Source organism: Dermacentor albipictus, chromosome 7, assembly GCF_038994185.2.
Source record: "Dermacentor albipictus isolate Rhodes 1998 colony chromosome 7, USDA_Dalb.pri_finalv2, whole genome shotgun sequence".
NCBI classification, from domain to species: Eukaryota; Metazoa; Arthropoda; class Arachnida; order Ixodida; family Ixodidae; genus Dermacentor; species Dermacentor albipictus.
Genome location: NC_091827.1, coordinates 122,000,789 through 122,023,048, shown reverse-complemented (window position 1 = coordinate 122,023,048; position 22,260 = coordinate 122,000,789). Strand labels below are relative to the sequence as shown.

At 47.6% G+C, this 22,260-nt stretch overlaps 1 long non-coding RNA gene across 1 annotated transcript in view; it reads left to right on the top strand.

Annotated features, from left to right (window-relative positions):
• Nucleotides 1–5,800: 5,800 nt before the first annotated feature.
• LOC139048138 (uncharacterized) overlaps nt 5,801–22,260 on the top strand; it is a 73,403-nt gene continuing 56,943 nt past the window's right edge. Inside the window, exon 1 of the long non-coding RNA XR_011507570.1 lies at nt 5,801–6,083. This is a non-coding gene — a long non-coding RNA (uncharacterized lncRNA). The remainder of the gene's footprint in view (nt 6,084–22,260) is intronic.

Below are 22,260 nucleotides of genomic sequence, written 5' to 3'. Positions count from 1 at the left end.
AATCCTCGAATGTCCGAAGAGGACAAGGTTGGACACCTTCTCAAAGGCATAGCCGAGGATGTGTACAATTATTTAATCGGCAAGGAGAGTCTCGCCTCGGTCGCCGACCTCATCAAGCATTGCCGCACATTTGAGGCCTTGAAGCTGCGCCGTATCACGCCTAAGTTCGGCAGGTTAGCAAATGTCGCAACGGTGGCAAGCGTTGAAGACAATGACTACAGTTTTCAATTTGACCTTGCGGCAACGATAAGGCAAATTGTTCGCGAAGAACTTGAAAGACACAACAAAGGGGCGGATGTCGAACAGCTTGGGTGGGCTCCCAACCAGCCTCAAGAACATGCACCTGCTGTGTCCGCATTGTCTGCCATGCCAGGCGTTGCAGAGTGTCGAGTCGATCAGCTGCGACAGCACCGACGTACCTTTCCCGACGACGTGGCGCACGATCAACGAACTCGTCGAGCTACCACCACGAATCGGAATTCGGAAGATCGCATTTATTATTCGCAGCGTCCCAGGGTTGACCCTGAGGTTTACAACTTCGGTCGCGCATCGCCTGTGTGTTACAGCTGTGGCGCCTCGGGACAGATTGCTCGTTTTTGTCGCCGGCGCCGACAGACAAGATATGGCCCACCACCAACTTGGCCTAATTTTGAACGTGACAGTTATGACGACCGTTGGTCGACAGACCCTGATAGTGCAAACACCACAGGCGCGCCACCCCGGAATACCTTCCGTCAATATAGTAGAAGGAGTGGCTCGCCAGCTTCAGACCGCAGCCTGACGCCCCCAACCAGTTGCCAACGCCGTTCACCGTCACCACGGCGACGTGCTGCGTCACCACCGCCGTCGGGAAACTAGCCGGCGCGACCGATGGAGGTAAGGTCACCGGACAGTCTGCGTCTCTGCGAAATACTCATCTGCCTATTATGATGGTGAAGAACAAAGTGCGTGTAATAATTGATAGTATACCTGCAACAGCATTAGTGGATACTGGTGCTACCGTTTCCGTCATGAGTGCGACATTCAAAGAGAGGCTGGGTCGGAAAGTTATGTTCCCGTGGAATGGTGGTGTGACGTTTCGTGGTGTCAGTGGAGAGTGCCCAGTTCCCCTTGGTATCTGTGTTGCAAGTGTTTTGTTCGGAGGAGAAGATCTTAAAACAATTTCTCGTACTACCGCGGTGCACTCACGACGTGATTCTCGGGATTGACTTTCTTTAGGATTGTGGTGCATCCGTTAACTGTGGCACAGGCGAAATTACTTTGAATAGCGCGCTTCTCGCCAGCCTTGCCGACACATCGTTACCAGTGAAAAACTATTGTGTTGTTTCGAAAGATTTGCTGGTACCGCCTTGGTCGCTGTCACATATCCCTGTCAACTTCACTGCTGCCGACCTTTCATCGTTTGACGCGCAAGTCCAGCCACTTACGTCGAGCTGCGCAAAGAAAGATGTACTCGTGCCACGCTCTGTCGTGAGAGTAGTGAATGGCGTCTCAAATTTGTGGGCTTTCAATTGTTCTTGCGTCCCTGCCGTTCTCCCGCGTGATATGAAGCTTGCTGAATTTGACAAGATTACTTATAGCTCCATTACAGTTCTAAGCGAGGAGGAGCAGTCTCATACTAGCGATCCCCAACGAAACATTTCTGAAGAGCAGATCCTACGAATGATCAACAAGGCGCTGCCCTCACATGAGCGCCGCGCTCTCGCACAAGTATTGTGGGCACATCTTTCTGTATTCGATTTCGCACAAGGCGACAAGCAGGCTTCACTCCCGCGTTCTCGTGCTCGCCACAGAATTGACACCGGATCTGCGCACCCCATTCGGCAAAAGCCTTACCGCGTTTCTTCAACCGAGAGGACAGTTATTGCTGAACAGGTGAAAGACATGCTGCGGAATAATGTCGTTCAAGAGTCTTCTAGTCCGTGGGCAGCACCAGTGATCTTAGTAAAGAAGAAGGATGGATCGTGGCGGTTTTGCGTCGATTACAGGAAACTGAATGCGGTCACCAAAAAGGATGTGTATCCACTTCCTAGAATTGATGATGTCATCGATTGTTTACATTCCGCTGCCTACTTTTCATCACTGGATTTGCGATCAGGGTGTTGGCAGATACCCATGCACCCAGACGATAAGGAGAAAACGGCTTTCGTGACACCAGACGGTCTTTATGAATTTAACGTTATGCCGTTCGGCCTTTGTAACGCGCCAGCAACATTCGAACGATTCATGGATACTATCCTCCGAGGACTTAAATGGGAAATTTGTTTGTGCTACCTCGACGATGTGGTGATTTTTGGCAGCACATTGAGTGAGCATAACAGCCGTCTCAGTCTTGTTCTGGATTGTGTCAAACAAGCCGGCTTGATCCTAAATTCCAAGAAATGTCGTTTCGGGGAAACCGAGACGTTAGTACTTGGGCATCTGGTCGACAAAAACGGTGTGAGGCCAGATCCACGGAAGATTGAGGCAGTCAGCTCCTTCGAAGCACCGAAGTCAGTGCGGGAGTTGAGAAGTTTCTTGGGCCTGTGCTCGTATTTTCGTCGCTTCGTCCCAAGATTCGCCGACGTGGTGTACCCCCTAACATGTCTTCTCCAAAAAGCCGTCCCTTTCAACTGGACATCGGCTTGCGACGACGCGTTCCGCCAGCTAAAATTCCTGCTAACGTCAGGGCCCATATTACGTCACTTCGATGCATCCGCACCTACGGAAGTGCACGCTGATGCCAGTGGCATCGGCATCGGTGCCGTACTTGTGCAACGTCATCAAGGAGCTGAACACGTTGTGGCTTATGCTAGTCGCTCTTTGACTAAGGCGGAACGCAATTACACTGTGACTGAGCAAGAATGCTTGGCAGCTGTTTTCGCTGTCCACAAATTTCGACCCTATATCTATGGACGCCCGTTCACTGTCATTACTGACCACCACGCGTTGTGCTGGTTGGTGAATCTCCGTGACCCGAGTGGACGACTGGCACGTTGGGCTCTTCGACTGCAGGAGTACGACTTCGTTATTTCCTACAAGTCCGGGCGTCGCCACGCAGATGCGGACTGTCTCTCCCGCCTTCCTCTGACGACGACGGAGTGTGACGAAGACAATTTTGATGACTGTTTTGCTCCCATTTCTTCTACATTCCCAGATTCGATGACTTTCAAAGCAGAGCAGGAAAATGATATTAGTTTGGAACCTCTATTTGTAGCCGCATCGCGTCCTGGAGCCACCGGTCGATTTTGTGTCCGTGACGGCCTGCTTTACAAGACCAATTATGCTGTTAAAGGAGCACGCTTCCTTCCGGTGGTGCCGCAAAGTCTGCGAACGGACATACTGAGAGCCATGCACAACGATGTAACCTCTGGTCATCTAGGATTCGTAAGAACTTTGAACCGGACACAGGAGCGTTTTTACTGGCCCAAAATGCGGGCCACAGTCAAGCACTACGTCGCCAGTTGCGAACAATGTCAACGCTACAAGCGCCCTACGACCGCTCCGCCAGGTCTTCTCCAACCTCTGCCGCCACCTTGCCTGCCATTTGAACAAGTGGGTATTGATCTTCTGGGCCCATTTCCCCGATCATCTAACGACAACCGATGGGTGATCGTATGTGTCGACCATCTGACCCGTTACGCGGAAACGGCGGCCGTACCATCTTCAACAGCTGCGTCCGTTGCGACGTTTTTGCTTCGATTCATTATTCTTCGACATGGTCCCCCCGTGTCATCATTAGCGATCGCGGTCGTCAGTTCGTTGCGGACGCCGTAGAAGAACTGCTTCGTCTCTGCAGTTCGCAGTTCCGTCATTCAACGCCTTATCACCCTCAGACAAATGGGCTCGTGGAACGTACGAACAGAACTCTAACTAACATGCTGGCCATGTACGTATCTTCCGATCACAAGGACTGGGATGACGTACTCCCCTTCATCACCTATGCTTATAATACTGCAAAGCATGAGACGACCGATTACAGTCCTTTTTATCTCCTTTACGCACGTTCACCGCTAAGCTGCATTGACACTATACTACCGTTTGACTTTCACAGCGAGTACTCTGTTGCCAAGACGCTTTGTCTTGCCGAAGAAGCCAGGCGTATCGCTCGTCTTCGCACTGTGGCATCGCAAGACCGATCGAAAGAGCGCTATGACAGCCGACATCAGTTTGTCTCGTACGCCAAAGGAGACTTTGTGTGGTTGTGGACTCCGCAACGTAAACGTAGCTTATGCGAAAAGTTTTTACCCCAGTACACGGGCCCATTCGTCATTGTAGATCGCTTGAGTGACTTGACGTACGTGGTGGCACGCTTGACGTCGGCTGGTCGTCGGTCTAGCCGGACCCAGTTAGTACATGTTGCCCGTCTTAAGCGGTTTCACCCTACGCTTTCCGAGTGATTTGGACTTGCCCAGCGGGCTTCGTCTGGCAACCGGGGATTGCTACGGCATGAGCCGGGCGAGGAGAAGAAGAAGAAGACGTTAGCGTGTGCATGCGTGTGCAGCCTCGGGACGCCATCTTTACTTCGCCATCAATCTCGGTCCTTAAATAAAGCCTGTTTAACTTTAACCGTAACAATATATATATATATATATATATATATATATATATATATATATATATATATATATATATATATATGGCGTGTATATATATATATATCCGTGTATTCCTCCTGTCCCAGCTGGCCACAGCAACATCCGGGAGTGCATGGTCCAGATAACACAGCGCAACACAACACGGATACTAACGCAATATATATATATATATATATATATATATATATATATATATATATATATATATATATATATATATATATATATATATATATATATATATATATATATATACACATACATACATACATACATACATACATACATACATATATACATACATATATATTATGCGCATATTCTATCACTCCGTGTATTGTGGTACACCTTTGCAGGTGTGTGCGACCCTCGAACGCGCTCTGCTCAAAAGCGTTCGTGCTGTCACGAGTACTGCGAGAAACGAGCAACAGGTGTCTTAATATGCACACAAGTATGTCGTTACTGAACACAAAGTTCTAAAACCAGGATGAAGTATTCTTGAATAACGCAAGTTCTACGGGCCGCAAATGCACTATGCGCTATCAAAAGCAGGAATCACTGACGTGCAAGGCGTTCATTGTACAACTTCTGAAACGCATCGGTTTCGACCTGCGATGGCACGTTAGCATGATTCCCCCGAAGAGGGCGAAATTGCCCGCGGATATTCCTTCGTCCACCGCGATTGCCGTGGCGCGGTAGATTGCATACAGCGTTGCATGCGCGTTCAGTTCACTAGTTTTAGTTCCTCCTGTCCCAGCTGGCCACAGCAACATCCGGGAGTGCATGGTCCAGATAACACAGCGCAACACAACACGGATACTAACGCAAACCTGCCCGCGCGGCGCCTTTGCCACGGTACGAAACCTACGGAGCAACACGTGTGGGCGCACAGAACCATAACAGAGCCGCCACTGTGGCCCGAGAACGTGGCCGCTACAGCAAAAGAAAGAAAAGAAGCAAATACCGACCCCATGCACTGTGCGAATCGATGTAAGCGAAGCTTTCCGTGCTGGATGCTTTGATTGACGATAATTACCGGTGATGTTTACGGCTTACTAGATTTTCTGGCAGCGGCGTTGGAGCAGCCTGTACATGTACTAACTGCTTCGTCGTGTATTTACAGCATCTGCGCAGAGCACAAGCAAGCATGATCTACGCTGTCCTTCTTGGGTGCAATGAACCTGGCCATAATCACGTCACTATCTTCCATTGACGCCCCATTCAAGCGAGTGCAGCGACACCACGCTACTACCTTTCGAGACACTGAATGTGCCTTCGCCCACGTTATTCTGGCAGCGGCGGTGGAGCAGCGCGGACGTGTTCTAACTGCTTCGTCGTGTGTTTAGAACATCTGCACAGAACACAAGCAAGCATGATCGACGCTGTCCTTCTTGGGTGCAATGAACCTGGCCATAATCACGTCACTATCTTCCATTGACGCGTTATTCTGGCAGCGGCGGTGGAGCAGCGCGGACGTGTTCTAACTGCTTCGTCGTGTGTTTACAGGTTAGTCCTATATTTCATAACTTTTCCGCTAGTCCTTGCTGCCGCCGCTGCTGGCAGACAGTGTCAGCGTTTTCCATTTGCAGAAAAAATTACCATGACGCGTGTCGTTTGCCTGTCTTACACGCAGACAATCAGCAATGACTGTAATAGGATTACCTGTTCCGAATGCGATAACATTTATCACGCAGGAAAATGTTCTGGTACAAATGAAACATTTCTTAATGGAAAAAATGAAGCTGCTCGAAGAACGTGGAAGTGCTCGACATGCTGCTCAGCATGGTTAAGGGGTAGCTCAGCACCTGCGAACACCACGACAGACGAGAACGAAATTCAGGGTCCTACCGCAAAGACAGGTAGCTCCAATAGTCGGTGTGAGTGCGCTTACCTCCAGACTGGATGACATAACTATATGTCTGGACCATCTTGCGCAATTACCAAACCAGGTCATTGGCATGGAAGAAAGCATGAAGCTTATGAATTCAAACTGTGAATCTCTCCTCAGCAAATGTGATGAAATAGTGAAGGAAAACGCAACCTTGCGCAAAAGTAACGAGAATCTGAAGCGACAAAATGAAGAGCTGTTAAGCCTTGTGATGTCCCTGGAGCAATATTCAAGGGGCAACAACATAAAAATCAAGGGTTTACGTATGACAAGAAATGAGAACTACGAAACTAGTCCAGAAGATAGGAGAGCAAATTAGTTACCTATAGTGATCGCAAGAGACATCGATGTTTGCCATCGTGTGTCTTTTGCGCACAATACCACAGAAAAAGACATAATCGTTCGTTTTGCTTCAAGAAAAGTACGAAATGAATTTTATCAGCGAGCGAAAAAGCGTCTTTCCACCGATGCGCTGGCCTTTTCTTCCGTCAGAAAACGGGCAATCTACGTAAATGAGCATATCACACAAGAAATTGTTGGCTGAGGAACTGAATCAAAAAAGGGAAAAGTGCATGTTTGTTTGGACAGATCAAGGTCAAATCAAAGCACGGAAAGCAACTGATATCCCTGTTGTACGTGTTACTTGTGAGACTGATATTTGTCGTATCAGCTAGCTAGCAAATCAGACATGGCGCACATGTCAGTAGACGATTTCAATCAACAGACAGTTTCTGAAAACGTGCTGCTAGGTGCACACTTCAATGCGCGCAGTTTACGGAAAAACCAGGACGAAATCCGTAATTTTATTAGCCTACTTAGCAAGTTCTCCTTTGTTGGCATATCATAGACATGGTTTACAGAAAATGAAGTCGGACTTCACAATAAACCTGGTTACAAGCTAGAAGCGAACTGCCGCGCAACCTACAATCAATCTGGCATCGCCCATGGTAGTTCTGCCCTGTACATAGACGATAGCATTACGTACAGGAGACGATATGATACTGAATTTAAAACACATCATTGTGAATCACTATGTATTGAGGTGGATAAAAGTCACTTGCAGCCGTCACAAAACCTTAATGTGGTCGTTATATGTAGGTTGCCGTCTGCATCTAATCGCGGCTTTTGCGAGGACAGTGACCTTATATTTATAATGTTCTTGAGTTATAATACTCGTTTGGTAATAATGGGTGATGTTAATATTGATGTAAGTGACATTGATTCTTCTTCTTGTTATGAATATGTCTTGTGTTACAAGTCATGGTTATTCATTGCTTGTAGACAAACCAACGCGTGTAACAGAACACAGTTGTACACTTATAGATCACGTGTTGTCTAACACTCCTATTTGCAAATATGCGCATGTTTTAGATGTGAATATTACTGATCACTACCCTGTACATTTTGTGATGTCAAACTGCCTGAACTCAAGCAAGAAGTGTTTTACCCGGACATTATTTAACGCGGACGTATTTGCAAATAATGTACGCGCAATTGATTTGTCACGTGTATACTCTTCTAAATGTTCTAACAATAGTTACGACATGTTTACTCAGGCGATCGCCACCACCTCCACCACTTACTGCATGCGCAAGGCGTGCAATCCCGCGAGATCCTTGGGTAACGGGCGCGCTCTTGCGTTCTATTAAAACGAAATATAACATGTGTAGGAAATTAAGAAGGCAACCTTATAACACTTCCTTGAAGGAAAGATGCTCTAAGTATTCGCAAACTCTTAATAGAAAACTTTATGCAGCAAATGAAGTTTATTTTAGCAATCGGATTGAACAGAAAGGGAAGAATTCGAAAAAAAAAAACTGGTGCCTTCTCAAACAGTTTCTAGGGCGAGACGTAAAACCACATCGAAAAAATAATATACGACGTTGTGTACACTACACCCGAAAGTATGTGTAATGCTATAAGTGCCCATTTTTCGTCCCATATTAACTCAACTGGTAAGGATTTTGATGCAACGTACATTCCACGTGCAAATGCTTCTTTTTACCTTTACCCTACAGATGAGCTTGAGGTGGCTTCAGTTCTTCCTAATTTGCGAAACACAGCCTCTGGAATAGACAATGTTTCGCTGCATGTCGTTAAGCTTGTAACTCACATCGTGTCACCAGTTCTCGCGCATATCGTCAATACTAAATTCGCCACGGGTGTGTTTCCAGATCGGATGAAAATTGCGAAGGTGCAGCCACTGTACAAGTCAAAGGACAAGCATAGAATGGAAAAGTACCGTCCAATTTCACTGCCCCCGTTCTTCAGCAAAATACCTGAAAAAATATTCGCGAGGCTCTTTAATGACTACCTGCAGAAGCACAACATTCTTTCTCGGCACCTATTTGGTTTTACATACGGCGTTTCCACACAAACTGCAGTCTCAACATTTACAGGCTTAATTAGAAAATCAACAGACAGTGCTTGTCTATTCGCGGGATTGTTCAGATTTTGCCAAAGCTTTCAGTTCTCTCAACCATTTCAGATTCAGCGATAAATTGCTTCGTTACGGAATTAATGGAATACCTTTGACATTAATTCGCAGTTACTCAGAAAATCGGCAACAAATTGTTCAACTAGGTGATTTTCAGTCCAACCGCACCGTTATTAACCTTTACCTTCCCTAGGGATCCGTACTTATAACCTTTATTTTTTTTACTCTATATAAATGACTTCCCTTCGCAGCTTGTTTGTGCTACCCCTGCACTCTATGCAGACGATAGTAACCTTATTATAGCTGATCGCGAAGAATGCAACCTAATTAATAAGCTTAACTCCGAATTACAAATGTTGCACCGTTGGTGTAAACTGAATGCCCTTGACCTTAACCCAACGAAGACAGTTTTTATCTTATTTCACTCTGAAAAAAGGAAAACTGCTATTCATTCAGATGTCGTTTACAATAACCATCCGATAAGACAATCTAGTGAGACAAAATTCCTTGGTGTTATTATCGATAACCGTATACAATTCCGCCTCCATGTGCGCTCCGTAATTCATCAGGCGTCATATGGCTTGCATGCGCTGTCGAAATGTCGAATCTATTTCCCTCCCCACATACTTGTCAATCTTTACTACGCGTTTGTTCACTATCACATTAATTACTGCTTAGCGATCTGGGGTTGCACATACAAAACTCATCTGTCACCGGTGTTTAAACTTCAAAAAAGAGCTCTTCGCATTCTAGCACCCAAAATTAGGCATATTAAGAGTGAATATTTATTTAAAACCCTCAACATCCTCAACATTTACGATTTGACAACATACAACATCACCTCCGTCATGCATCAAATAGTTAATGAAAAACTAGCCTTGACAAGTCTTGCTCCATCCCTCACTTCGCAATGTTGGAAACGCATCTCGCTGTCGTTTTTTATTGCCTAAGGTAAATACTAATTACGGTCGCTTTACACTACAGTTTACAGGCCCCTCAGTTTGGAATATGCTTGATGACGACCCAACCACTCTAAGAAGATTGCATACATTTCTTAAACAATTGAAACACTCACTTATTAACAATGCGTAACACTGCGCATGCTTGCACATGTCCTCACTTTACTTTTCTTTTCCTGTGCCGATGTTTTCGATGACGTAACAGAAAATTGTTAGAAAACTGTATCTCATTTGTGAAAGTTTCCGTACTGCTGTATTTTCTTGTTTTACTTATTCAGTGATTTCAGTTTTATGTGATCTTGCAGTATAGAAAACAGCTGCCTTAAAAGTGTTTTTTCCTAATAACAATCGGTAGGAACCCTTTAACAAATTTGTTGGGTCCCAAAAGTGTGCACTTTGCCATTGTATACGTTCATTATATTAAATAAACTTTCAAAGCTTAATTTCGTCAACGTTTATAGGCTAGCACGACAGTGGTAAGTTGACGTTAAACATTACCTTGCGTGCACCACTGCTGTTTGTCTGCGTAGTACACAGGACACATAGGGAGATGTGTTTGCTTGAGGCGTTGTTGTGTGCCATATTTTATAACCTCTGAGAGGGTTGAGCGTTATCATTGCCTGACATGGCACATGGAAATCCGAGTGTGCCAAAACCACACTCGCATTATGAGGCATGCCGTAGTGGCGTACTCCGGATTCATTTTGACCCCGTGATGTTTGTTAACCTGCCCCAAAATCTAAGTGCACACGCGTTTTCTATTTCGCTCCCGTCTAAATGCGGCTGCCACGATTGGGATCAAATCCACGACCTCTAGCAATGCCGTAGCCGCAAGGCTAACGCGGTGGGCATAGAAGTGTTGATTTGGTGGTCGACCGCTTCCGTGGTGTCTCCTGGACCCTGCGGTGCGCTTTAATTAATGCGGCTCTGCTTCTGCACGCACTGCGTAAGTTGCCCGCGTGACATATTTGAATGGCGTCTACTTTTCAGAAATAGCAGCAACATACTGAACCGTACCTTGAACCAGTGGCGTAGCTAGGTCGTCTGGCACCCGGGGCCCGTAGGTCTTCTTCGTAGCCGGCGGAAAGAGGGGTGTCTTCAGACGCATATGACCCCCCCCCCCCCCCCACCCCGACTGGCCCCTTGCACTCGGGGCCCACGGCCCCCCTGCCACCCCCGTTGCCTTGAACTTAAGCTGATCCTGTTTCCTCGCAGTTTCCTTGCCTTCTCACGTCTACCTGCCCCCCCCCCCCCCCTTCTTCTCTGGGAACTGCCTCTTCTTCCTCTCCTTATCCTTTTGTCCTCTCTACAGTTCTATCTGCGTCCCCTCTGGCCTCGAACGACAGCAGAAAGGGAAGCGCTGCAGTTTCGGCAATGCTTCTAAGAAGAGTCACGGATAATTACAGCTGTCAAGCAGCTAATGTGGGGACGGCCAGGGAGCTCCAGATGGCATTGTGCACATTCGACGCGGTGGGGTGAAAACGAGTTCCTCGTATCGCCTGTCATCTATATACATGCTCTGAACCCTCCCCCCCCCCCCCTCCGCCCCAACGCGGTGTGCCCAACAGCAGCAGCAGTGCGAAATTCGAAGGAAGAGGCAAAGAAAGCTCCACTTGAAAAAAAAGGGAAGCAGCAAGGTCACTTTTCTCCTAGCGGGCATAAGGGCCTCTCAGTTTTTCCATTCCTCCATGCTGCCCCCTACGTTCCCCGAACTAGAGTTTATTTAGCAGGATGCCTTGTTGGGCAAGTTCATTGTAATAGGAAACATTGGTTGAGAAAAATTCTGCGAGGGCGCTGCGAGCGAACAGGATGAAGGCGATTGGAGGATTGGTGGCTCAAAAGCAGAGAGGTGACATAAGGTTAAAAGAATACGAAGACGTATTTGAAGAAAATCGAGAAATTCAATAACACGCCACCCAGATAAAAATAGAAGGCAAAATAAAGATCTGAGTATGGTGGCAACTGCCATCACCCCGTTTCAAAGGGGACGCTCCTACCTTCCATCCATCCCATCCATGAACAGGAGACGCCCTTTGCGGCACATTCAGCGTCATTTCGCTGCCGGCGCTGAGAGCGATAGCACGCGTACGCTCATATAATGGTGCCTCATTTCAACTGCAAATTTGTGCTGAAACTTCTTGTTACGTATATATATCGAGGCACTGGAAGTGGTAAGGGATTACATCTACTTAGGACAGGTAGTGACTGCTGATCTGGTTCATGAGACTGAAATAATCGGAAGAACGGGCTGGGGTACGTTTGGCAGGCATTCTCAAATCATGAACAGCAGGTTGCCACTATCCCTCAAGAGAAAAGTGTATAACAGCTGTGTCTTACCAGTACTCACGTACGGGGTAGAAACCTGGAGGCTTAGGAAAAGGGTTCTACTCAAATTTAGGATGGCGCAACGAGCTATGTAAAGAACAATGATAGGTGTAACGTTAAGGGATAAGAAAAATACAGATTGGGTGAGGGAACAAAGGCGAGTTGAAATCAAGAAAAGAAATGGGCATGGGCAGGACATGTAATGAGGAGGCAAGATAGCCGATGGTCATTAAGGGTTGCGAACTGGATTCCAAGGGAAGGGAAGCGTAGCAGGGCGCGGCAGCAAGTTAGGTGGGCGGATGAGATTAAGAAGTTTGCAGGGACAACATGGCCACAATTAGTACATGACCGGGGTAGTTGGAGAAGTATGGGAGAGGCTTTTGCGCCGCAGTGGGCGTAAGCAGGCTGATGACGATGATATATTTGACGCATCGGTTATACAACATGACGTCTGCAATTTTGCTGTCCTTGTCAAGTGCGTCGTCTGCTAGCGAGCGCGCGTTCGTTGGTGGACGCCCAGTTTTTCTCGCAGAAAGTCGGTGCATTAACATTTTGTATGGTTTTACTTGCTTTAGTGCGCCCGCGACTCTTCCAGGCCGGTACCAATTGCAGTTTTAGGCAGGTGAAGGGCTATTTCCAACTCTGTTTTAAAAAAATAACACGTAATTTCTGCCACAGAAGCTGCCTATCTACAACATGAAGCTACGAAAGAAAATTTTATTGATATCGTGTCATTTTAAGATATCTTCTTCTGGTGGAATATCGATCAGGGACAATGATCAAAGAAAATAATATTATAGTGAAATAAACCAGGTTTATTGACTGCGTGGTGTGAAGAGATGCAGATGACCGGTGCGCTCCGAGGTAAATCTAAGGGTACATGGACATATACCGTTTATCAAAGCCACACATGTAAGATAAATATTATCAAATATTCTATATACAGTGATTGAAAAAGTGAGAACTGTGCCAATGTAATCTCCATGCCTTGTCTGGTGATCTCCTTCAACGTGCCAGCAGGCGAAATGAAGTAGAAACACATATAGTATATAATCGAATGGTATTTGCTGTTCAGATCGTATTCGACTTCAGAACTCGCTATTAGAAATTATCTAATAGCCGTTCCCGTTCGAATGTGACGCATAGCAGCACTTTTGAAGTCTTGAAGGTGAGGGGCCGATGCAAGTGAGGGCTTATTCCGAATGATTGCGCTGCTGGAGAGTCGTGGTTGTTAATTGCCCACAGGCGAACCAGTTCCTGATAGAACGCACGGGGGCTCATCCGTTTTGCCGAACAAGTTCGCAACTGTGATGCCTTATAAACGCCCCGTTTTGGGGCAGCCTGTAAATCTGCTTACTTGATTCAGGCAAGGGAAGATTTTTTTTTTCCACTGTGTCACCATATCTGCTCCCCATGAAAACTGAGCGCCCAATGTGGTACCACACTTACCTTTTCAACAAACACAGCAGATCTATAAATATCTCTACGTGCATGTGAGCCATCCGTTCCTCTAATTGCTTTATTATTGTTCTTATGATAGTGCACCGGATAACTGGAAGCAGCCGTCTAAAACACAGAAGCTGCTTAGTTGAGCGGACGTACAGTTCGGAACGGCATTAAATTTAGGTACGAAATGTTCGATAAGCGCAACATGTTCTTCTCGGAAATCACTCGAGAATAATTTATTTTCGTTTACACCCCCGAAAAAAAAGCGAACGACGCAGCCACGTCCTTTTCCTTGAGTATCTTTTTTAATTGAAAAAATTCTGGCGTTTAACGTCTGGCAATATCATTACAAGCACCCTGTTCAGTTCTCACCACCTGGGGTTCCGTGCACTCAAAGAGAAGTACAGGAGTGTTTTTCCATTTCGTTCCCATCGAATTCCGCGACTTGGTTAAAACGCCTGGGCTCGAGTTTAGCAGCGCCACGCCATATGCACTATGTAGCCAGTAATTAGGCTACCGCGCCTTTTTTTTCGTTGTTGTTAAGCATGGACTGGACAAACAATTTCACACGGTTTACGGGTGAAGTATTAGCACATATAATGGCTACCTAAAACTGTTTTCGGCGACCGAGTGCCGACCGCAGTAAAGGAATACGTAGGCAACTATTGCGCGTTCTCTTAGGCGAGAAGGACGGAAACATGAACGGAATGTTGCACTGTAGATAATTTTCTTTGTCTATAATAATACTTTCCGTAAATCTGAGCACAGGGCGCTGAATGGGGCTGATATGTCTTATTTGTTGGGAGCGACAAGCAGGAATGTTTTTCCGCCTGCATTTCGCAAGACCTACTGATGAAAAATTATATGCGCGAACATACACACGAAAGATACATGCTCCTTGAAGATCAAGAAAATACTTGTTCTCCAAAGGGGAACTGTGCAAAGCCATAGAATGAAAGCCGACACTGCAACCGCAATGCACACGCAATCACCGAGGGCCGTAAAAAAGAAATAAAGAAGAGAACGAAAGGCATCTATTCATATAAGGCATAAACACATGTCATATCCAATTATAAATACCGTTTGATTGGTATGAACGTACATACCGGCGCGCGAAGTAGTACGAATGACCTTTCCGAGCAGAATCGTCTGCAGTTGCCGATGGCGCGACCTTGATGCGGCCCAACCAATTCGATCGCAGCGCCGCCATGGTATTTTTCCTCGTCCTGCGCCTCACTGCACAAAGCATGCATCGCCCCAGCTGCTCGGTCCACTCAACCGCGTTCCAGCACACTGTACCCGTGCTCCCTCCCACGCGTGACGTCTGCGACGCGGTTCTGTGTCACCCTCACGGCAAGCAGATGAACTTTGTGGCGAGTAGTACTCCTGCAGTCGACGAGGTCGCACGCTCGTTCCGTTCGCAATTTCCAGGACGAAATCGCTCAGAGATCGCGAGTGTGCAAGTCGTTCTCATCTTTGCATCAGTCTCGCCATGCCTCCTCAGCGTGCTGTGGGCTGAGCGATGTAGGTGTGACGTGTGTGCTGTGCGTTCGAGCTCGAGTGCTGCTGACCTCCACGTGGTCCCCCCCCCCCCCCCCGGAATGTTTGGATAGGACACGGTGCGGATTCTTGAGGACTCCAACCTGCTGTTCATCAATTTGGTGAGCTGTACTGGGGGCTTTTTTCTTTTCCTTGGTTTTTTCTAGTGTTCAGTTGAGGTTTTTTAGCTTCCTACGTTGCTGTAAGAACTTCGTCTAGTCGCGGGTTCCACGTGGTTTTCACCGCGATGGTGGCCCCTTCGCGGCTCCGTCCGCTTACCTTTTTTGGTCGTGTTCTGAAAGGCGCGACCGATGTCGATGTGTGTAAGGCGCTCGTACAGCGCTTCTCGGTAAATGATTTGAAGGCAGTGCAGGACTTCGGCGGGGGTCGTTTTGAAGTCACGTTCAAGAGTAAGGCTGCGGTTGATCGCTTCTCAGCCGATCCCGCTTTGAAGGTTCGAGATGTCGAGCTTCGGTTTGAGTATCGAGGTGTTCGAGTGAAGATGGTCAGGGTTTTTGGCTACCCAGCGGATCTTCCACATGAAGCTTTGTTCGTGTAGGTGAGCGTGTCGTCCAGTGCGAGTACGAGGGAGTCGTTAGGTTGTGCCGTAGGTGTAACCTGGCAGGACACCACGCCGAAGTGCGCTTTCGCTGCGCGCAGTTCGGCCACGTGGCCTGCGACGCGGCGTGCGCACGATGTGGCGGAGACCACGCGGTCTCGGCGCGCAGTGTCCACACCTACTCGTCAGTAACCGCGAGGCCAGCAGGAGCCTACATTAGAGACCGCGCTTGCTTCGCCGGTAGGGCGAGGACAGCCGGGCCTCTTTGAGCGTGGTCGACGCCACCGAGTGCGGCGCAGATTCCGTGGATGTCACCGCGGCCGCCCTCCCGTCTGTCACGGCAACGTGCGAGGGGGCTGACACGAAGGTCGTTGCCGCCTCCGTGGCTGTTACGCCGGCCGCTGCCTGTGGCGGGTCGGAGCCGCTGACTGCCACGACCGGCGCTGTTCGTCGGTCGAGCCAATGTTCGCGAGGTGCTGCACCCTGCCGTTCGTTTCAGCGGTGCAGCAATGGCGCCCGCAGAACCACGACGTTCGTTTCAAAAAGCGCAGGAAAGGTGCAAGGCTGGTTCATGATTTTGCTGCACCCGCCCCACTGTCGGTGCCGACTTGGTGCAGGCATGCAGGTGCGAAGCAGCGGCGCAGCAGACGACGCAGCACACAGGCGCGAGCACCGTTAAAACCCCGCTTACCCACGTCTGATGTGCCTGCGCAACGGTGGTGTGCATTTACGCCCCGGAAACCGATCATACCTGCAGTTCAGGGCCTTTCAAACTTACGCACTCCGTGCACATTAGTCTGACATAGCATGACGCCTACACCGCGTCTGCACCTTTGCATTTGTTTCGAGTGTTTCGCTGGTCCTGCTCCTCCGGAATCGAACTGCAGAGTTTCTGAACTTCTCATGAACCGCTGTGAACAGGCTCATAGTGGTGCAGGAGAATCGAACAGACCCTTCGTGACTCTGATTGCGTGAGCCTGAGACAGCTGATTTCTTCCACGTGGTCTTCTTCCGGAATGTCTGGATACGCCGCAGGTTCTTGAGGGTTCCAGCCGGGGTGCCCATCCGTTTGCTGAGCTGCCCTCGTGGGTATTTTTTTCTGCGCTTTTTCTTGAGTTTCGCTGACGATGTTACATTCGTGTAGTGTTAGCCTCACTTCGGCCAGGCGCGGAGGCCACGTGGTTTTCACCGCGACTTTCATCGCGGCTTCGTGCGCTGACATTTTTTAGGTCGTGTTTCGGAAGGCGCGAGCAATGTGTGCAAGGCACTTGCTCAGCGCTTTCCACAGTCCGGGTTGAAGTCTGTTCAGGATTTTGGTGCGGGCGGTTATTGAGGCGGCTTTCATGAGTGAAGGCTGTTTCACGTGCTGCGACTGGAACTACGAAAATCGGCGCAGTCGCACGCATCGCAATGCGTTTTTTAAAGGGCCCAGTCTGTCTGCGCTACAACAATCTACAGGATGACCTATCAACGAGTTCATATAGCTAGCCTCATCGCATATGCAGTATTCGAAATTCGGCTGCCACGAAGTCGTCGTAACTGCGGAAAATGTTCCAGTTCACTATACAGCCCAGCAAAATTCTCGCGCTACCCGTGCTCAGCGTGAGCTTCTGGAGAAATGATGTGTGTATATTGCTCCTGATTGCGCATATGCGGTGCCTGCTCCTAGCCATATTATTGTACCAAATGCAGCAGCAAGCACCAACCCGAAAGCCGGCGTCTGCCCCTGAACGAAGCCGCAAATGATCGGCGCGATTACTGAACGCGGAATGGAAATTGTGTTGTGAAAGTCAACCTTAGCGCGAGCCTGGTTCGTGCATCGTGGTGCGCGTCAATATATATATATATATATATATATATAAACGAGAAGAAAGGGGGTTAACCGAGGGGCCCGATATTTATTAGTCATATAGTCGCCGCCGCGGTAGCTCAATTGGTAGAGCATCGCACGCGACATGCGAAGGTTGTGGGTTCGGTTCCCACCTGCGGCAAGTTGTTTTTTCATCCACTTTAATTTCCATTAATTTATCATTACTTTTTCATTTATTAAGCACATGTAATTTCCCCTATGTTGTACTTGGTGTCAGTGTTTGTTGGCTTGTCATTATATGACTATATATATATACTGAGTGTTCTCTATTTCTAAGGGCGCAAGCAAGAGCCGACGCATGAAATGTATTGGCAAGGTTCTGACTGGTGTTGTAGAAATGGTGGGGGGCTTTTTTTGTTGCTGGGTGTAGGTCGGACAAACTGTCTCACACTTGCGGCGCTCGAGCTCAGTCAGTCGTGCCGGATTATACCTTTCTCGCAGCTTACGGCCGCTTTCGATATCACATCACTGATTTTCCCGGGGGTAACTTCCGGCACTTTGCTGTCTTGTCATCTGCCCTTGCCGAGCTGGAAATTATTTAAACTGGTCCGTACGCGCGAATTTGTATGCTACTCAACAAAAGAAAATTGTGACTCCCCGAAGGGCCATATCGTCTCGTGGGAATCGAACACCTCGTTGTATTGACAACTCGCAAAGGTGTACGAAGCAAAATGCACTTAATTTGCTGTGTAGCGCGTCAACGAACGCATAGAAATGGGAGAACGGAATCTGCGATACAAGCTTTCTTATTCTCCCTTCGCGTACGTACCGAATTAGGCAATCCATTCCTCTGCCCAGTGCTCTTGTTGAGCGAGATGCCATTTCCCAAAACAAATCGGTTTCCGTCAATTTTCCGCGCAAAATCGACGGAAAATCGCAGCGCTCGCTGCGACCAAGCAGTTGGTCGCAGCCGAACATCGGAGGGTCGGCACTGCGACTTTCGTCGCAATCGACGGAATTCGTACTTCCGGTGCGACGAAAATCGCATCATGTAAAACAGGCTAGAGGCCGCGGTTGATAGCTTCTCAGCTGATCTCGCATTGAAGGTTCGCGATCTTGAGGTTAGTTTCGAGTATCGAGATCTTCGTGTGAAGGTTGTTAGGGTTTTCGGATACCCCTCGGATCTTCCAGACCAAGCTCTTGTCAACGAGCTGGAGGTTCTTGGTAGGATCCACGGGATCTCCGAAGAGTGCGTGCCGGGGTTCTTTGGCATTGGTACAGGGAACCGGCGCATTCGGAGGGCGCGGCCCGTTCCTCACCTTCTTCGTGTCGAGAGCGTGTCGTCCAGCGTGAGGGAGTCGTTCATTCGTTATTTATGTCGTTTATTGAGGTTATTTCGTTTATCTAATACTCTGATAGCTTTACTTAAAAGAGTTGCACTGCATGTGCGAATTATCAGCAACCACAGTACATTTGAAGAACTAGAAAATATAGCATGCCTACTAGTGTCTATAATGCGACGATTTCAATTTTTATTTCTTCCTAATGAAACACATTTATTCCAAGCTCTCCCGCTTTTGCTACCCCCACCGTCCCCATCCCCCATGTAACTTTGCAAGCCCCGCAGATATAAAGGTATGCTTGCAATGTTACCCAATGCACTTGTAGGTAAATTTCGGGTATTCGTACATCTGTAGGCTCTAAAAGGAGACTATAGCCAGAGAAGCTGAGCTGGGTAGTTTTTGTAGAGGTGCACAAGAATGAACACTTATTCAAAAAAATGGCTTTTATTGCAGGAATGCGGAACAAGCTTTTTCTTTGAAAGGCTCGCTGTAAGCACTGACCTCAAGCTTGTCCGATAGTGGGACTGAATTAAAAAAACACCATTTAGCAAATAGCACCATTGTCCACAGTGTCCTGTAGCAGTCCACTGAACAAAATAAAAACAGCTCTTTGAAGTTCGACTATATCACAGAAGCCAGAGGCATAAATATTCTTAGGCTTATAATTTCTTATGGCTGCTAGAGCAATGACGTATTACATGGCACCGAAGGACACGCAAGAGTAAAAACCACAATAAATTACTGTTTCAGGGTACCCACAGAAATAGCAAATATAGATGTTGACTAGAGTACATCACAACATTATTACAATGCACGACATCAAATACCTGTCATTTAATAAGACACTTCATAAGAAGGAATGCAGATTTAATTGCAACAATAGAACTTTATCTCCTTAACACAACCCAGGGTGTCTACCAAGTTGACATTTGCATATTCCCTGAGTTTTCTAGGTTTTCCCCGAATGCCTTTGCAAACTTCCCTGAGTGATACAGAACTTTGTTTTACATCAAGACAGACCATGTCGCCCGATGCTGTCACTCTCTAGTAAGCATGCTAAAAATAAACACTTATTCCAGTTTGAATAGTAAGGAGTAGCATTTATTTTATTCAAAAAGAAATCGGAAGGGAGGGGTTACTAAAATGCACAGCGAATAAAATATATTACAAAATGATAAAACTCATTGCAAATCAAGTCGAACATTCTGAAATACGAATAACAAGGAGACGCATACAGAAACAAATATTTTCGAATATGAGATATTTTTATCAATTGATAGCAAGCGCATTGGTATGCGGCCCGAACTTTGTCACAAGTGAGATGCTCTCTGAACAGCTGTTGCATCAACTGTCCTACTCTCAGCCTGCGCGCAGTGGCTCAATGTTGCGCTTCACTGCTTTAAAGAGTTTATTTCCGTTTGGATGAGGGACACCTGCACCTCGGCATCAGCCAACACTTCGTTTTTTGAGCTCAAGCTCCTTGAAAGAAGCGGCGTCACGCTTCTTTTCTCCTTCATTCCTCAATGCGCAGGTTTTTTGCTCTCGTCCTCCTTCCACCGCGCGTTCGCCCCTCGGACCATTTATAGCATCCTCTTCGTCAGTTGCACAGTCAACGTCCACATTCTTGGACTCCCTAGGGTCCGCGAAAGCGTTCGTAAAATCGCGCAGTTCGAAGAAATGAATGCATGGCTTTTACTGCCGTTAAAGGCTCAAATCGCCGCTGGCACATCCGAAAAGGCCCACCTGTGCACTTATTAGGCATATCAGTGCTCGTACTGTGACAGGAGATGGCGAATAGATACTGTGTCGCGTGACAATTGGCCCTACACACGCTTGTTATGACTCACTGCAAGACTTTAACGTATGTTTCACCGCGTAACATTTACGTATTGAGGCGAAGCTGACTTTCAGGAACCAGCATTATGTAACGCGCCGTGCTTTCCCAGCTTCGAAGCCAATCGTGAGGACCACAAACACAGAGTCGGTGTCATTGCTTACAGCGGCGAATTCTTTCAGTAAAAAACACCGCGCCGAACGGCAAGAAGCTTAACTGCGAACGTTGAAGCAGCTAGGCCTAGCTTTTACCGTGGCGGCGAGGTAATCAAAACGGCAGCAGTGGTGGCTTTGATACCTGCGGTCACAGCAAGAAGTCCGGAAAATCGGACTTGTTCGTGTGTCCAAAATTTCAGACATTCTTATACAATGACTCCATCGGGTGCCGCGAAGCCGTCCGAATTATCGGGCCGTCCCGAAAGTCGATCATTGACTGCACACTGACAACTCCTACAGCCGACGACACGGCGTCAAAAGACCTGTTCGTTACGATCCCTCTTTGTTACGCGCGCCAGCATTACCGCGACTTTCGTTCCCTTTCAATAGAATTGCAGCTAATTTTCCCTGATGTAAGCGCAAATTCCCTGAGTTTTCCCTGATTATTTCCAGAATATTCAAATTCCCTGAGAATTCGCGGTTTTCCCGGTTGGTAGACACCCTGCATTTCGTTTCGTAGGAGACGCTTCATGTTTGTGGCAGGGACAGCAGCAGAACGAATACCTTTCGATGGTATTCCTTTGGCGATTTCGTTGGCAAGCACATTACCGTCGATTCCACTGTGGCCAGGAATCCAGCATAGCACTACATGTCTACGAGGTCAATAAATGTTGCACAAGGCTGAGTAAAGTTCAATAAGAACAGGCTCGGTATGCTTTTGTAATGGCACTAACGCTTTTACAAAACTTAAAGGGCCCCTGAAACGGTTCGGACAAATTTTGTAGGTGCGTAGGGTACAGCTTAAGTAGAGCATTCGCACCACAATTTAAGTGAAGCGTTACGTATTAATGGAGCTGCAAGCGATTAGAAGTTACCCTCCTCCCTAGCCATGCTTTTCCTCCTCAACTCGCTCGCCGAGCGAGCGGCGCTAAGCTCCGCCTTCACTGGTTCAGCGTCACGATGCGACGTCACATCGCTCACTTCCGGTTGCTTAGGAGCACGCCCCCTCCCCGCGAGACCTCTCCGCTAGCCGCTTGGCCGTCGACCGAGAGCTATCGAAGCAGCGTGCGTTGCGAGCATTCTGTCGTAGCGCCGAACGTGTCCGGTACTCCGCTAAAAACAGGCAAGCTGGTCATTTCGGCAAATAACTCGAGGCATAAACTCAAGCTGATGAAGGAACTTTAGCGTAGACGTACGTGAGCAGCCTGATCGGTCTGCACGGTCCAGACGCTGGCGCAGCGCTTAACCAGTCAAACAAAGCGCTAATATTGCTCTAACCAAGTGTAAAGCATTTTAAACATTTATAAATCAACGTGTTGATGATTACACTCCTGCGAAAAATACACACCAGCAGCAAAGAATACACTTCGTTGCTGCTACTGTGTATG